Genomic DNA, 12,916 nt, shown 5'->3' on the forward strand with positions numbered 1-12,916 from the left:
TTTCTGTCCGTCCGTCTGCCACACCACGTCATTACATCTATGATGGCATTGTGGCGTACAGCGGCTGACCCCACTGACCGCCATTTTAATTGATATGCCGTTCAGGCCGAACACGTCGTCGAAGCAGTCGAACCTATCATATATCACAATCTGCATGCTCTACCTTTACGTTTTTCATTCAGTGTGAAACACAAACAAACCAATTGTTAAAATGATCATCAAATATTGTAAGCATAGGCGTTACGACTCTTCCAACAACACAGTATGTATAGGCCTTAGGCTTCTTGCCTTCATGCCTCACCTTCAGGCCACTTCAGACAAATTAAGCCCAGGTTTCTTAATACAGCAGTATAATTTTCGTAATAATAATAATGTTAACAATAATAATATAGTAAATATAACCGTAACACTTTAATCCCAATGGCGTGACTGCAAACGTAATGGATTGAAGTGGTGAAGGGTTCATGGATCGATGACAATTGCGGGGTATGGTATACTGATAACCGTGGGAGTAAGGAATTAGCCTCGGTTTCTTGATAGTAATATAATTTTTGTAATAATATCGTAACGTTAATAATTACTCGTACAATGTAAATATAATCACAACATTAATCCATTCATAGTGACTGCAAAGTTACTTTGAATTTACAAAGTTACTTTGTAGTGACTAAAATTTTTGATAAATGGACTAAAAAAAAACAAAAAACTTTCATTGGACTAAAATACTTTAAATGCACCTTTTATAGTTAACTAATATATAGATTACAACAAACGTAGGCTACACATAAAAATTGAATTACCAGGGCCCCCCATATTTTACCCCCTCAATTCTCCCCCTCCCCTTCCCTCTCCATCGATTCTGAAATCAAACTTATTTACCATCACAAAGCATAAATGATGCCAATGGAAACAATAGGCGATTCGCCGAGAACGCTAATTAGCAATTTACATCGACTTTTGAAGACTCTGTTGATAAGGAATGTTTTTCGAGGAAACTCGGGCCTTTTTCCCCATTCATACCTCCTAATCATTCAGCTGCAACAGATGTTGATAATTTTCACTCGATCAACTGAGCAGCAACACAGCATTCATTATTTGGAGCTGTGTGTGTAGGCCAGCATTATTTATTTTTAGCGCAACATTTATGCATTTTAAATGTGTGACTATTTTCAAAGTTGAATTTATACTTCTGATCACTAGAACACAAATCGTCTTCTTATTATCACTTCCAAAAACCTCCAGTTTGAAGTACTTCGGCATGTTAAATAGGCTGATGTATGAGGGTGGTGTGTCAGACTGCAACAACAGCGCAAAATTTCCGGATATTTGAATCGATCTTTAAAATCTTTATTTTATCAAAATTGAAGTACAATTGTTTCTGGCTCACAGCGCCCCAACGATGGTTCAACATGGTCCAATGTCGTTCAACATGGTTCATTTTTCAATTTTCCAAATTTTCCAAAAATTTTATTAAATTTTTCAATTTTCCAAAAAATTGATTTTTTTTTTTATATTTAATTTCCAATTTTCAATTTTTTTTCAATGATATAATTTACAATTTCTTTCCCTCCCCTCTTTCCCTTCAATCAACCCAAACCTATGTTTAAGGACCACAGATAAAACTCGTGATGAAACAAAGTGTGATGAAACACGTGATGAAATGTGTAAGGAAATAGGAGATCCACCTACGGATCACACTAGATTAACATCATTATTTCAAATCCGAACAATTTACTCGTATCGGAAAAATTGGCTCGATATCTAATAAGCCTATCGCTGTATATACCGAATTACATGAAAATAATCAACCCAAACCTATATTATTATATTGTAATAGTAATATCGGTATTGTAAAAATTTATATTATGCCAACTGTAGATGAATAATATAGATGAAATAATATGAAACATTGCATTTCAAACGAGAATTTATCCACGATGGTTCAACATGGTTCATTTTTCAATTATATAATTTGCAATTATATAATTTCCACAATTTTTTTTTCTCCCATTTCTCTTTAACCTTCCTGAAATGTAGGTGTAAATTGCCATCCCAATATATTAAATAAACCCATACATATTTTATCGTGAAATTGTTTTCTTTTGACCGTTTTAAGAATCGTAATATCTTCAATATTACATTTATCATTATGCTTACATAATAACTGAAATAATATATCGTGTATTCATAAAATTTTTCCTATCTAATTCTTCAACTTTATTTTTACCATGTATTTCATTGTATAATTTTAATAATTGTTTAAAATCTTTAACCAAATCATACTCTACATGAGAAATATCTAATTTCTTTTTCGTTAACGTTATATATATTAAATAAACACTATCATATTTTGTATATTTTAATTATTTTAAAAACATGATGATATGTGCTTTGGTAATCTTTGAGTATTTTACATCATCTTCTTTATCATTTATCAAAAGTCTATATGCGTTAAATTTCTCATTTAACGCCTGATAAACCTTATCTGGTATTTTACAATATTGTTTTCCTTGATATTGGGCTGTACACTCTTGAAAATGAGAAACTAGATTATAAATAAACTTTACTTTACTTTATCATACTGATATCTATACTCATTTGTTGGGTGTTACACATTAAACATATTTTAATGGTCATATCGTTTATTTCAAAATTATTTATATCCATGTTATTACAATTTGTACAAATGATTTTAAACCGCGTCATTATATGGGATATATATATATATATATATATATATATATATATATATATATATATATATACTATATACATATATATATATATATATACTATATACATATATATATATATATATATATACTATATACATATATATATATATATATATATACTATATACATATATATATATATATATGTGTGTGTATATATATATATATGTGTGTATATATATATATATGTGTATATATATACACAAAGAATTAAGTTAAGCACCCCCCCGTTTTTTTACAACCTCGCACATTACAAGTTTGTTGTCGTCAAAACAGTGTAATATACCCATGATATTGCTATATTTTCTGGAGAAGTGATATTATGGTCACATAAAAACATAACAATCATGCCGTTTTCAATATTTTATTCTGAATAATTTAAGGTGAAATTTTTTGGGAATTTTAGGCATATTTTCACCTCAATTTAAGTATGGAGCTATAGGTCCATCACGGACAGTGTGGATGACGTTTATGTTTTCTAACGTACAGTCATTGTTCTGAGAAGACCTCTAGCGATCTTTGCGTCAATAACGTGTGTAGGACCCACGTGATCGGATCACTGACTCAACCCTACGTCTCATAGACCCTGTAAGCCGTCGTATGTGTTGCTGTGGCAGGTTGTTCCATTCCCGATGTAATGCACGTTCCAATTCATCCAGATTGGCTATTGGAGGGACCATCTTCGCAATTTGTCGTCCCAACATGTCCCAAACGTGCTCGAGGGGGTTCAGGTCAGGACTGTACGCAGGCCAGGGGATGGTTGTCACAGCACCTTGCTCCATCCGATCACGTATATATATATATATGTATATATATATATATATGTGTATATATATATATATGTGTATATATATTGTTGCGAATATGGAATTTGGCCTCCATATCCGCTTGTAAATATTTCCCCAATACTCCCCAACTATCCCCAATCCCCCATTCCCTAGTCCCATTGTCTGTAAACAACACTCTGTAGAACCGACCTTCCCCTTTTTCCCCCATTAAATGTCGTGCCCAGGTCCACCGCACCACACGTAGACAACTTTCGGACATCTTGCTAGTTATTCTTAGTCTATGTCAGTTAAGGACTCGTTTCCATTAATTATGACTCTTCGTTGCACCAGAATGTGATTATATGGCACCAGTAGTGAGTTTAGGACCTTTCCCATACCTCCTCCCATCTTCTTCCCCAAACAACAACAATAACAACAACTACAACAACAATTACAACTACGACTACAACAACAGAGGGGCGGGGAGTGTGCGTCCTCACACCGGCTCGGTTACCCGCCATGACCATGCGCTCCACGGCGTTACCACGAAGGGGCTGGCTGTCAGCTCCTCGTCAGGGGCGGAGCCAGTAACCCCCGCACGCACCCAATGAGAAGCAACGTGCCGATTCCACGAGGCGGAGCTAACGAGCCGAGGGCGTGTCACTCCCCGCCGGATATACGCGGCCACGTACCGGACGTGACGTCAGATGCGCCCCCAGCTTGAGCAGACAAGTCACCATCTCCGAGCGCTGTGACCTTCCCGCATCTCTGGACCGGACCGAGTCGATTCTGCCTCGAGCCAAGAGTGCACCTTGAGCCATCGCTACCTGCTTTCCTTGCCATCAATCCCCGTGTGAGTCAGCCTTTTGTCCCGTTTATCTGTCGTCTGTTGGGAATAATATAAGAGTGTGTCTAAGTGCTTGTCTTTCTATGCTGTACCTCTCGTCCCTGTAATCTGACCTTCCGAACGAATATAATCTCCTCCGGAGGTCTTGAGAACTGAACCCTGGTGTGTCATTTTAATCCAGCCGTGTGTCTTTTCCTTCATTGACCTAGCATAGCGCGACTAGTTAACGTTCGAGTATAATCGGGTAACTTGTGCAGACGTGGTCATACCAAAACCGCTCGGTAAACTAACATCCACCACCGCGTCTGTAACAATATATATATATATATGTGTGTGTATATATATATATATGTGTATGTATATATATATATATATGTATATATATATATATATATATATATATATGTGTATATATATATATATGTGTGTATATATATATATATGTGTGTATATATATATATATATATGTGTATATATATATATATATGTGTGTATATATATATATATGTGTGTGTATATATATATATATACAGGGTCTGCTTCTACTTTTCTGACCTGACATCTCACACCTGTCCTGCCTTTTCTTGATTGTGGATTGGATTGGATTTGTGGACTGTGGACTTTGTGGATTGTGGACTTTGATTTGTGGATTGTGGACGCCGCCATGGCGTCGTGTATGGGGAAGCTGGTACTGTTTGTTCTCCAACGGAAGGCACACGTGCCGCGTGTTCTCCGGCTGGATAACGGAATCTGCTTTTGATGGTACGGAATACGGAATCGAAAGGCCCGCTCCCGTTGTTTGTGGCCGTGGCCTTGTTTGCCGGTGGCCTTGTGGTCTTGGTGGCCTTGTGGCCTTGTTTGCCGCTGTGGTCTTGATTAGCGGCTGCAGTCGTTTGCCGCTGCGTTTGCCGCTGCGTTTGCCGCTTTGCCTCCTCGACCTTGGCCTCGTACTCGTCCCTTCGCTCCTGCCTGGCATGGCTCTGAAGTACTCCGCCGCAAGGCTTCTTCTGCTCAATACCCGCTCCACCCCATCATGCATCTCTGCCATCAAATCAAATGGACTCCTCCGACGACCCAGGTACATTCACCGTGGCTCCGGTCGCAAGTTTGTTTATTTGCAATCAGGTCACTCCATCCCCGTCCTCTGGTCGGCTCAGCGCACTCTCACTCTTCGTCCCAGCGCACCTGGTCACAGCAACCCACACGATCGCACCTCCTGCCTACGAACCCTGGCTAAATCACCTGAATTCATCCCTGCTGTTCAAAACAACATCAAGCTCACCCTGTTCAACACCCGGTCCCTCAACAATAAATGCCTCATCCTGAACGAATACATCCTGGATAACAAACTGGACTTTCTCTGTCTCACCGAAACCTGGCAACAACCTCTGGACTACTACACACTCAACCTCACCACACCCAATGGATATTCCTACGTCAATAAACCACGCTCGGAGGGCCGAGGTGGTGGAATTGCCGTTATCCACCGTCAAGACATCAAGACCAACCTCATCTCCATCTCATCTGCTCCATCATTTGAACACCTGGCTTTAAAACTCTCTGGTCACACGCAGTCAGTCATGGCTGTCGTCTACCGCCCTCCCAAACCACACCCATCATTCCTGTCTGACTTCTCCTACTTTCTGACCCAGCTATGTTCCCTCTCCCCCTCAATCCTCCTCCTTGGTGATTTCAATATCCACATGGACTCCACTGACTCCACAATAACCACTGACTTCACTGATTTACTCACCTGCTTTAACCTCACTCAACATGTCGACTTTCCTACCCATATCCGTGGTCACATTTTGGACCTTGTCTGCTCCACTGGATTAAATTTGCACCATCTCTATGGCTCCGACCTCACCCTCTCTGACCACTTAGCCATCACTCTGACCATCAACATCCCCGCCCCAACACCAAGGCATTATCGCACAATCAACTTCCGTAAGCTAAACGCTCTTTCACCTACCTCATTCTCATCCGCCCTCTCTGAAAAAATGTCCACTTCTCCCTTCATTGACCTCCACACCCCTTCCGACCTCACTGACTACTACAACCACACTCTCTCCTCCTGCCTTGACCAGCTTGCGCCTGTAAAAACCAAAACAGTTTCTTTCACCCATTCTGCTCCCTGGTTTACCCCTGAACTCCACCTGATGAAAACTCGTGCTCGCCAACTTGAAAGACTCCGCAATAAAACGGGTCTCACAGTTCACTCCCAAGCCTACAAGGACCACATACAACACTACAAAGATGCCCTCTCCCGCGCCCGCTCTGCCTACTACTCTCAAATTATCCACTCTGGCTCCGGAAACCCAAAAGCACTCTTCTCGACAATAAACAAACTCCTCCGCCCCCTGAACACCACCACCCAGTCATTCACAGTAGACAACTGCATCTCCTTCCTCTCTTTCTTCCAACGCAAAATTGACAACATCTACAACAGCTTGACCACCGCCGCACCCGCTCCCCCTCCAACCACCTGCCCCCCCTTGTCCTGCCATCCCCTGTCTCGGTTCTCCCCAATCTCTCCTACTGACCTCTCTGAACTCCTCATAGGAATGAAAACTGCCACCTGCACTCTTGACCCCATCCCCTCCAGCTTTGTCAAAGCCTCCCTCCCTGCTCTCTCTCCACTTATCATTGCAATAATAAACTCCTCCCTGTCTACAGGCATCGTCCCACCTTCCCTCAAAATTGCTGCTGTTACCCCCATTCTAAAAAAACCTGGTCTAAACCCTGACACCCTAAACAACTTCAGACCCATCTCCAACCTACCCTTTCTGTCAAAAGTTTTGGAACGCGCTGTAGCCACTCAACTCAAACATCATCTCTCTGCCAATAACCTGTATGAAACATTCCAATCCGGATTCCGCTCCAACCACAGTACTGAAACTGCTCTCCTCAAAATCACCAACGACCTTCTCCTCTCCTCTGACGCTGGCAACCTCAACATTCTCGTCCTCCTCGACCTCAGCGCTGCCTTTGACACCATCGATCACACTATCCTCCTCACCCGACTTGAATCCACCTTTAACGTCACCGGCACTGCCCTCTCTTGGATTAAATCATACCTCTCTGACAGATGCCAGTTCATCTCCATCAATAACTGCAAATCCCCCACTGCTCCCCTCCCCCAAGGTGTCCCCCAAGGTTCAGTTCTTGGCCCCCTCCTCTTCATCCTTTACCTGTCCCCGCTCGGTCACTTAATCCGCCGTCATGGTCTCCAATTCCACTGCTTCGCCGATGACATCCAGCTTTTCATCTCCACCAAGTCCGTCTCCACCGACACCCACTCTATCCTGACAAACTGCATCACTGAAATAAAATCCTGGCTTCAAATCAACTTCCTCAAGCTTAACTGTGATAAATCTGAAATAATCATCATTGGCCCAAAAACGCTCACAAAATCCACCCATAACTTTGCCCTCAACATCGACGGTATCCCAGTATCCACCTCCCCTCACATCCGGAATCTTGGCGTCATCTTTGACCAAACCCTTTCCTTCGACAAATACACTAAACAGATCACAAAGTCAGCCTTCTTTCACCTGAAAAACATTGCCCGTCTCCGCTCATCCCTCTCCTCCACGGCTGCAGAAACCCTCATCCACGCCTTCATCACCTCCCGTCTGGACTACTGCAATAGCCTCCTCTATGGTTCACCCTCAAAAATCACCAATAAACTCCAATACATTCAGAACTCCGCTGCCCGTCTACTCACTCATTCCCGGACCCGTGACCACATCACCCCCGTCCTTTACAAGCTTCACTGGCTCCCCATCCCCCAGAGAATCCAGTACAAAATCCTCCTCTTGACATACAAAGCCCTCCATAACCTGGCCCCATCCTACCTGGCTGACCTCCTCTCCAGACACACTCCCACCCGCAACCTCCGCTCTGCTGGTACCAACCTCCTGACCCCCTCCATCCGGACCAAATTCAGATCCTGGGGGGACAGGGCCTTCTCCATCGCTGCTCCCACCCTCTGGAACTCACTACCTCACACCATCAGAGACTCCTCCTCACTCACCACATTCAAAACATCACTAAAGACCCACCTGTTCAACGCTGCATTCAACATTCAACCCACAGCATTTAACCCCTGACTATCTCTTCTCCTTCTCCCTCCTTTTGCTTTAAATATTTCCCTATTGATTCTTGTCTTTTTGCCCGGAAGTATAATGGAAGTATTGTTTTCATGTATTGTTATGCATTATGTTTTCCACTCTGTCAAAGCGCCTTTGGGCTTCTGGAAAAGCGCTATACAAAATAAATGAATTATTATTATTATTATTAAAACCGCGAGGGATTGCGAACTGCGCGCTCCCGACCAAGCGATCCATCTCAAGCCTTACCTGCCTGCAATTATCCCCTGTGTAAGTGTGAACGTCCTGTCCTGTTCGTTTGTCTTGGGGCTAAGTAAAAATGAATAGTGTAAGTTAAGGATTCGCTGTGTTACTGCTTCTTCCATCCATTGCTTGTGTGTGTATAATAAAACCTGTTCTTCCTCCGTATTCTTCTTCTTCTTCTTTTTCCTTCTCTTTCGGTCGCTTTAGAGATTTCCCGATTGAATATCTGTGGGGCGATCTGGTCAACGTCGGGTGGAATCGGGTTTTAATCGGGGAGTAACTGTTCGGACGCGGTTAAATACACCACCGCTCGGTCAATATAACATCTAAAAGCCGCGTCTGTAACATTTGGTGTCGAGGAGTGGAATTCGGACCTGGGACTAAATTTGTTAGGCCCAAATTTTGGAACACCAATTGTACTATTAGAGTAACAATTGGTGTCGAGGAGGGAGATCGGACCCGAAATCGGACCCGAAGCGCGCTTAACGCGCTCAAAATTACAAGCTGCCGAAATTTATTTTGTTTTATAAAGCAAAACCCGAATTTTGAGATCGCGCCATGGACAATCAAGGCGATCGGATGTCGGTGGGAGAGATAGACAGGGTGGAATCGACCCAGGACCTCGGGGAAATGTATGTGGAGGAAAGGGAGGAGGAGAACATTGGCAATGTGGTTGAGGGGGTATCAGGCGCACGAAATGGCGTCCTCGCGCACGTGGGTGTAGCGGCACCAAATTTAGCCGCGGCCGTGGTCGTGGTAGCCGAACCCGAGATGCCAATGAATTGGAACCTGTTTATGAAACAGATGATGGCCTTTATGGTAAAAACAGACGATAATTTCAAAGGGATGGGAAACCAAATGGGGGTAATGGGGAACCGGATGGATGCTCAGGGTGAGCGATTGGAGGGCCAAATGGGGGTAATGAGGGACGAAGCGAGGGGTACCGGTGAGGGGTTAGACAACGGGATAAAAGAGGTAAAGAATGGGTTAACGGGGGTGGAAAACAGAATGGCTGCCCAGGAGAATCAGTTAGAGGGGGTGAAAAATGGGTTAATGGGGTTAGAAAATAGGATGGAGGACAAATTGCGGGAAATAGGGGAACAATCCGCTCGGGAAATCGAACAGATGGGGAACCAGATGGAGGAAATACGACGAGGGGTGAGTGAGGAGGTCTCGGGGCTACGCGAGGAGGTAAAGCGAGGCGAAAAGCGTATAGAGAAAGAGGTGAGAAATAATACGGCAAAGTTACAGGGGGGAATGGAAGATCTGACGAAAGGAGTAGAACAGCTGACAGTGGGACAAAAGGAACTAGTGGACCAAGTGCAAAAGAACACTGCAATCATCGGGGGTTTAAAAGCAACACAAAAGGACATTAAAAATGAATTAATAGCGACACAAAAGGAATGTCAAATGGTACATGAGGGATTGACGAAGAGGTTGGAAGAGGTGACAGAAGTAATGGAGACGAAGGACCGGGAGGTAAGGACGCACATAGAAACGGTTAAAGTAGCGATGGAGGAAGAAATAGAGGGGGCGCACCGGGAGCTGAAGGAGGTAAAGGAAAAATTAGAGGAGGTGGAAGAGGGGGTGAGTGAAATTAAGAAGAGACGGAGGGAAACTAAGAGGGAGATAAAGGAGGAAGTCATGGAATATGTACAAGGTCTGTGTTCAAATCATGATGCGGTGCTCACTAACCAAATAAAAAGTTTGCAGGTGGCGGAGGAGGTGCGACGAGGTACGGAGGTGAGTGGCAATGTACATGATGTGAGGGGAGATTCAGTCGGCTTGGGGGGTGGTGTAGACCCGGGTGTTCGTGAGGGACCAATGGTAAGATGTATGACTGGTCCGGAGTGTATGGACAGAGGAGGTGTGCGAGAATGTCCGACCATGGGGTGTGTGAGGAAAAAGTGCACGCCGAGGAATGAGTGTGCCGTCAAGAGTGAGTTGGTCGAAGCGCGTGTGCGAGGGGGTACATGGAAGCGCGGTGTGGTGAGTGTTAAGGAGGAAGTAACGAGAGAGTGTACACCTGTGGTGAGTGTTACGGAGGAAGTAACGAGAGAGTGTACACCTGTGGTGAGTGTTACAGAGGATGTAACGAGAAAGTGTACGTCTGTGGTGAGTGTTACGGAGGAAGTAACGAGAGAGTGTACACCTGTGGTGAGTGTTACGGAGGAAGTAACGAGAGAGTGTACACCTGTGGTGAGTGTTACGGAGGAAGTAACGAGAGAGTGTACACCTGTGGTGAGTGTTACAGAGGATGTAACGAGAAAGTGTACGTCTGTGGTGAGTGTTACGGAGGAAGTAACGAGAGAGTGTACACCTGTGGTGAGTGTTACGGAGGAAGTAACGAGAGAGTGTACACCTGTGGTGAGTGTTACGGAGGAAGTAACGAGAGAGTGTACACCTGTGGTGAGTGTTACAGAGGATGTAACGAGAAAGTGTACGTCTGTGGTGAGTGTTACGGAGGAAGTAACGAGAGAGTGTACACCTGTGGTGAGTGTTACGGAGGAAGTAACGAGAGAGTGTACACCTGTGGTGAGTGTTACGGAGGAAGTAACGAGAGAGTGTACACCTGTGGTGAGTGTAACAGAGGATGTAACAAGAAAGTGTACGTCTGTGGTGAGTGTTACAGAGGGTGTAACGGGAGAGTGTGCGCGAGAAAGGTGTGTAACGGACAGGTGCATGAGGAAAGAGTGCGTTGTCAAGAGTGGAGGTGAGAGTAGTGAGAGTGAAACGGAGCGTGAGTTGGTTGTGACAGGTGAGCGAGGATGTACACCTGGAATGGAAGTATGCACACCTGGAATGGTAGAGCGTGAGTGGGAATGCACGCTGGAATTGGTAGTGAGGCACGTGGTTGGGTGTGCGAATGAGAGCACACCTGTGATTGTCACAGAGGAGGTGACGGAGAAAGGGGCGCGAAGAGGTGTGTCGGTGAGGTGTGCGACCAACGAATGTGTGCCAAAGTGTTCGGTGGTCAGGTGTGTGACCAAGTCGGTGAGCGGAATGAGTGTACCGAGGTGTGTTAGAGAAGGTACGACCAAGAGCATGGAAACGGCTGCATGTATGAGCACGAAAGGGGTAGCGTATGCTTGTAAGCATCCAGGTGAGGCGTCGACGATAACCGGGTTAAAGGTTAGAACGACTTATAGCCGACTCGGGCCCTCGGTGCGTGCCGGGCTTCGCGTGCCGCGAGAACCAGCGGGGATCCGAACCACGGCGGTTTCGAAAGAACTGCCGTGCGCGATCCACGCTGGGCCTCGCGTGGAACGGCCGCTTCCGGGCTCCACTAGACGGAGCGGGCCGCCCGATAGGAAGGGTGGTCATGGCGACCACTTTCTATTGAGACATGCCGGCAGGTCGAGATCGGGACATTGGATGGCTCCACGCCGAGGTGGTGCGTGGGATCTCGGCCCGGGTAAGCCCCCATCCCTGCCACGAATGCGGGACGTATCCAGCCGCTGGCACAAAAGAACCCGCGTTCATGGCTCGGCTGTACGAAGCCGAGCTTTCGAAGGAAATTGGCGCACCGAGAGGATGTAATAAGTAGACGGGTGATGGTGATAGTGATAGTGATTTAAAACGAAATTTAGAAAAGTGAATAGAATTGGCAGTAAATGGAAAATTTTTGAATTGTTGGATTTGGACGAGCGAAATTGGTAGTGAGAGACCCCCGATGTGGTGGGATGGCAAATCCACCATCCCTCACAGGTGGGGCAAAGGAGCAATAGTTTATGGGGTGGCTATGACAACCGAGCCAGGGAGGGCTTGGATAATTGTAGGGATCTAGCGAAGATGACATTAGGTGACGATAAGGTTTAGTTAGTGACTGATACCTGTAGTGGGGACGCAGGTAGATTAGTATGGATTATAATGACGTGGGAGCGCAATAGTTTAAAGGGACGACTGGGAAGCGCAAGTTTTAGAGGGGAGTAGTTAGCTGAGATGATGCCGTGTGTGTGAGGATTGAACAGGTGAGAATGGAACAGGTGTGATTGCACAGGTGTGCAACTGAACAGGTGTGTGGAGCAGTGTATGAGGGAGTAGTGGTGATTGCGTGTTGTGTTGACCAAATGGTCCAGGAAGAAAGGAGGGTGCAGGTGGCACCAGGTATGATTGCACAGGTGTGCAACGACAGGTGAATGAAGAACAGGTGTATGTGGCTGTGTGGAATAAATGGTTGTATGGAATAAATGGTATGGAGTAGTGGAATGGA

This window comes from Myxine glutinosa, chromosome 5 (genome assembly GCF_964187855.1).
Source record: "Myxine glutinosa chromosome 5, kmMyxGlut1.1, whole genome shotgun sequence".
Classification (NCBI taxonomy): Eukaryota; Metazoa; Chordata; class Myxini; order Myxiniformes; family Myxinidae; genus Myxine; species Myxine glutinosa.